This window comes from Tenrec ecaudatus, chromosome 7 (genome assembly GCF_050624435.1).
Source record: "Tenrec ecaudatus isolate mTenEca1 chromosome 7, mTenEca1.hap1, whole genome shotgun sequence".
NCBI lineage: Eukaryota > Metazoa > Chordata > Mammalia > Afrosoricida > Tenrecidae > Tenrec > Tenrec ecaudatus.
In genome coordinates this window covers 49,592,106-49,598,105 of record NC_134536.1, presented here as the reverse complement: position 1 = coordinate 49,598,105, position 6,000 = coordinate 49,592,106, and positions in this window count along the sequence as shown.

The window sequence follows — 6,000 nt, the reverse complement described above, 5'->3', positions numbered from 1 at the left end:
CGGAGTTTTCATAGAACACATGTTTGCTCTAGGAAAGCACGAAGCACCTCGCTCTGAGTGAGTGCCATTGCCTGGGAAGGTTCTCTACAGTCACAGTGAATTTTTGCATAAAAGTATTTTGCTGAAACCTTGTTTTTTGTGATGACTGATTTAAGAGAGCAGCGTGTAGCTGTGAAATTTTGTTTCCTGCCGCAAAAATTGTCATGATGTTGAACACATCTTACAAAGACAGCACTATGGGAAAACTCAAGTGTATGAGTGGTTTTCTTGTTTCCAAAAAGGTAATATATCACCTTACAAATCTGGCTAGCCCAGAGCATGTTCACTGGTACAGATAAGAGCTGGAAACACAGAGAACCAAGGACAGATAAACCTCTCAGGACTGAAAATGAGAGTAGCCAAATTAGGCGGGAAGAAGATATGGGGGAGAAAAGGGGAACAGATCACAATGATCTACATATAACTCCTTCCCAGTGGGACGGACAACAGAAAAGTGGGTGAAGGGAGACAGCGGTTAGTGTAAGACATGAAAAAAAAATTATAAATTATCAAGGGTTCATGAGGGAGGGAGGAAGGGTGGGGGGGGGGAATGAGGAGCTGATACCAAGGGCTCAAGGAGAATGAAAAGGTCTTGAAAATGATGATGGCAACATATATACCAATGTGCCTGACACAATGGATGGATGCATGGACTGTGATAAGAGCTGCAAGAGCCTCTTAGTAAAATGATTTTAAAAATAGGTGAAATGTCAATTGATTACAAACCTTGTTCTGGATGTCCCTCAACTTCTTGAACTGACGAAAATGTCATTTGGAGTTTGTTCTGTAGTGATAGATCTTAATTCTTGCTTCACGACACTTAAGGAATTCACACGGCAGCATGCATGTGTGTAACTCCAAGTGCTTTTTATGAGGGAGCGGAAATATTCAGGTGTCACAGTCTCAGAAAGTTGACGCTATCACCGGAAAGTGTGCAGGGCAGCATGGTGGGGACCGTGGGAAAATTCTACAACTGAAAATGGCCATTTCAAGGGAGCGTGGAACAAACATGGAAGGAACGCGGGCAGTGGAGTGCAGAACCTGTGTGTGGCAATCCCAAGGGAGTGGGCAGGCCACGAGTGAGTGGCACAGAGCAATCTCGCCCTCTGCTTGCGAGAGAGCGCGCAACTGAAAGAAAGGAGAAAAGGGAGGGGGTCTGTGTTTATTCCCTTCTAGCTCCACTGGTTGGGGAGGTGTGGTTGAGGGGATTGGCCAATCTTATTGGCTGTATTTAGACACACCTGTGTGGTGTGTCACTGGTCCTTGGCATCGTCTGTGAGCCCAGAGTGGATGTACCCATAAGTGTCAGATTAGTGCGCATGATTGTTTTCTAACCCCTTTATTGTGGCGTGGGCATCTAATGTTCACTTAGCGCAAGCCTTTGGTGGTGACAACCCCGCCTTGTCCTAATCTAGCAAGCTGCCAGTTCCCCCAGGTCAGATTGCTAATCAAGCTTTCTATTTAGAGATTCTGAAAAGATTGTATCACAGTGTGCGACGACAACGACAACAACAAAGCCTGATTAGTGGCAGATGGGACTGCTTTTGCTACACAACAATGCGCCGGCTCACACAGCCATCTCTGTGTGCCATTTTTGGGCAAAAAACCAGTATGCCTCTCCTGACCCACACACCTTACCACACCTTACTTGCCTGACCTCACTCCATGTGACATCTTTTTGTTTCTGCAAATGCATAGTGACATGAAAGGACAGCAATTTGACCACGTGGAAGAGGTGAAGAAAAAATGAGGGAGGTGCTGTCAGCCATTCAAACATGAGTTTGAAAATGTTTCCACAAATTGAATCGCAGATTGACAAATGAATTAAGTTTAATGGAGAGTACTTTGAAGGTGATAGGTTGCTTTGTTAAAAAATTTATATCTTTGAAAAAAAAATTCTACTTTTTTGGTGGGTGCCCCCTCACATAACAAGCAGAGGAATTGCTGCATCACAGGTGCTTGGATTCACATTTGTTTAAGGAAGCGCTGTCCTGGGACCCATGGTGGTTCTGCAGATCCACAGTCCCTCCAGCAAGGAAAAAGCATTCTGATCTCTCCACAGCCTCTCCAGCATTTGTTCTTTTTCTTTTTAAATGAATTTTGCCAAAAGCGTCCAGCTGAAGAGATATCTCATTGTTGTTTTAATTTGTTTTTCTCTTATTGCTAACGATAAGAAGTGTCTATGTTTTGTTACGTGTATTTTCACCAAAATATGAAAGTCGATATATACATACTTATACACATATATACAAAGATGAGCTGTTGGGAACCTCAGGTCAGCAGCCCAGTAGATAAAGGGAATTAAACCTTAAAATAGTGGTGGCATCTATATTATTTGAAATTGTGGAGAGAGGTTAGATGCTTACTGACATCCTCCCTGAAAGCATTCCTGCCAGACTGCTGTCTTGCCCACCACAGGGTGGGTCTGCTCCCTGCTGCTGAGGACAATGGACTATTTCTCCCTGAAGCATGCAACCATTAGCTTGGTTCCTGTAGGTGAGGTTCACACCCTACTGCTAATGGTTCTTATGGAGATCCAGCTGCCATCCTGACTCAAGGATCCGCCCATCTTGCCACACATGTACCCCCCAATCCCTCCTCTTTTTACTGTGTGTATGTCCCTAGATTGTCCCCCTCTCATTGCTGTATAACCTATAGTGTAACCCCTTCCCATGACATATGTCTTTGCCTGTAATTAGTGGGCTTGCACGCCCCCAAAGGTATATAGGCCTGGGTTAGCAATAGAGGTCTCTCTGGATGATCTCCCCGCCCCTCTCTCCTCGGCTCCCTCTCCCCTGCTTCCCTTTCTCCTTGCCCTCCTTCCCTTCCCCTTCTCTCCATGTGGACCACCAAGCAGGGCTGAAGTGAGCGTGCTACTATGAATTGTGTCTGATTCCATTTATTTAAGCATTTCTCTTCTATCTCTCATGCTCTTGATGACTTTAATATATATATATATATATATACTATAATATAATAAGCACAATTGTGCGGTTGATATATATCATAATATATATATCAACCGCACAATTGTGCTTACTGAACCCAAGATTAGTGGTGGGGGGTTGGCACCCCCAACTCATACCACATGAAATGATGCAAATTAGCAGGTTGATTCTGATCATCAAAAATATTAACTGTGTATAGCAATGTGATAGTATACCATGGAAATGACACAGATATGACCAGTTGAAAGTATACGATCCTAGGCTATATTTATCAAGGCATTAACAAATCAAGTTTAATCCACATAGTCTACCTGTTCAGTTTTGCCTAGGGGAGGACAAATCTCATTTAATAGGTTACCTTACCCTGTAAAGTTAGAATGACTTATAGGCACCTGAAGAGATTGCCCATTAGGGACTCTGGTTCCGTTAGAAAGCAACCTGCCAGAATCTACTGCTCCAAGTGGACCTTTTGAGACTCTTTTCTAAACCAAAGAGCAGGCAAATGACAAGCACCCCCTTGACTCAATGGGAGAAAGAGAAGCCAGGAGGTTTACCATTCATTGGCTATCAGATGCAAACAGATTGTGTCTGAGATGAATGCTTATTCATGCGAATGGAGTAGGTAAACCTTAAACATGCTACGTAATTTGAAACATGTGGAAGATGGTTTTTGAAAGAATGTTTACTTCAATATACGCCAACAAAAAGCAGTATCTTCAGGTGGGGGAGGGATGGAGATAGAAGGCATTTATTTTTCTATTTCTTGTGCTTCTCCAGGGTCACAGAAAGTTATCTTTTAAAGATATTCAACAAAACTCTCTTCTATAACTTCTTAAACTAAGATGGAAAAATGTGTTCCAAAATGTGTGAGTTGTGTCTAACTATGTAGTAGAACCTTAGATCTGACCCTGGAAAAAGAACTATAGAAGGGACCCTGGTTAATAAGTCTGTTTCTACATTTATCTTTTCAAATAGATATATTACTTATTTTTTCTTGGACACATCTATCCTACAATAGTAAAAGAAACTCTTGAATAAACATATAAACTAAAGACATTTATTTCTCAGCAGTTGAAAAGAATAGATTTCATTCTTACAAATATTAATTGTAAAGATGATTATAAAATATTCACAGTCACCCATTATTATTTGCCAGAGTTAATAATTCTTGAATTTGGTCCTAGGTTACCCTAGTTCTAAGATATTAGCATTCTGACCCTTGAAAACTCATCCTTAGGAGCCCTGATGGAGAGTGGTTTCGCCTTTTGCTGAGAACTGCAAGACCCAAAGTTCAAAATCACCAGCTGCACTTTGGGGGAGAGACTGGGCTTTCCACTTCTGGAAAGTGTTCCAGTCTCAGAAATCCACCAAGAGCGTTCTCTCCTGTCCTGTAGGGTCACTCTGAGCCACAATTGACTTGATGGCGGTGAGAAGAGTCAATCAGTTTAAAATGTTAGAGACGAGGCCAATAGAACTGTTTATGTGACTGGTAAGCTTAGTTGCAGGGGACAAAATGTGGTCCCTCAGTCATAAAAAAGAAAAGGACCAAGAGCTCTGGATAGTGTGCGTGGTGGATGACGATGAACCCACATTACTGCTGGTCCCAAGAGACACCTGTGGGACATGTAGCTAACGCAAAATAACCCTTATTCACAGCTTGCTACTTGGAAACATGCTCATACAGGTTCTTGATCACAAAACGTGAGGCAGCCAAGGATGAACCAGAAGCTGAGCTGCTGCACTGTGGGTGGGGGTGCTGATTATCTGACCCAGTAAAACCTTGACTCTCCTCTCCCACTAGACCAGGGATGGGCAAACTGCAACTAGAAAGTCGCATGTGGCTCTTTGGTATGTATGTGTGTCTCTGAAGTACACTTTTTACAGGATATTACTCAGATAATGGTGATTTCATTTGTTTCTCGAATACTTTTCAGTTTGTTGCGAGGGACAATAATGCCTCTTCTGTCTCAAAAGTTTTCCGACTGTCACAAGAGACCTTTTGTGTCTGAAACGACATCAGCCCCTGCCTCTTATCAAGACCTCCAGGTGATTCTGATGCACACTGAGGTTGGAGAGCCACTGCCTAATCTCGAGAGCACGAAGGAGGGACAGTCCATCAATCCTTGAGCAGTTAGGGAAGGTTTCTAGAATAATCAGGCACTAATTTGAAGAGCTAGCTAAGGGGCCAGGTGGTACAAACATTGCATTTAGGGTTTCTTTTCATTTCTTTCTTCTCCAAAATATGCATCTTGCTCTATTTAAAAAAGAGTGAATTGTGTCTCTCTGTCCACCCAGTCTAAATATCCCTGCTGTAACCCCTCCCCCCCGACTTTGTTTCTTTTATTTTACAATTGCAGAGTGGTCCAGCTCTATATTGGGAAATGCCATAGACAACCCATGTTTTGTGAAGCCATAGTTTTGAATGCAGGCTTTGCAATGAATACATTATATAATTTTAGCTTTAGTATTTTAACTGTGATATCCAGTTTTCTTTGCTACTTTAACGGCTACTGGCTCTTATTTTGAAAAATAGTACCAGGATTAAATCATTTCAATTTTCCATAAAACTTCAGCAATCTTATTCCAGATCCTGAACAAGAGCATAACCTTTTGGAAATGTATATGAGGAATTCTAAAATGTTAGGTTGGTAAGCCATCTCAGGATATTTAACCAGATGAGGAAAAAAAATAATATTTACCAGTCCTCTTCTTAAAGAGTGCGCTTATCTGTGTTTGGAAGGAAATACTTTGATGAGCAGCATGGAGCGTGAGGTGAGATGCCTCCTTCCCCCAAGGAATATTTTGAGTGAAAACAGATGGTCATTAAACTGCCTCCCACTGAGGGGGGTTCAATTTTAAAGGAGAGTTGTTATTTCAAGCTGAGCTAAGGCTCTAAAGTTGATATTAACCTATCCCACCCTGCCCCCATGCAGATCACAACTTCTCTAAATAAATATTTGTAAAATATCTAATTAATATTTTAAAAATTAGCCAGCTATTCTGATGTTCTGAA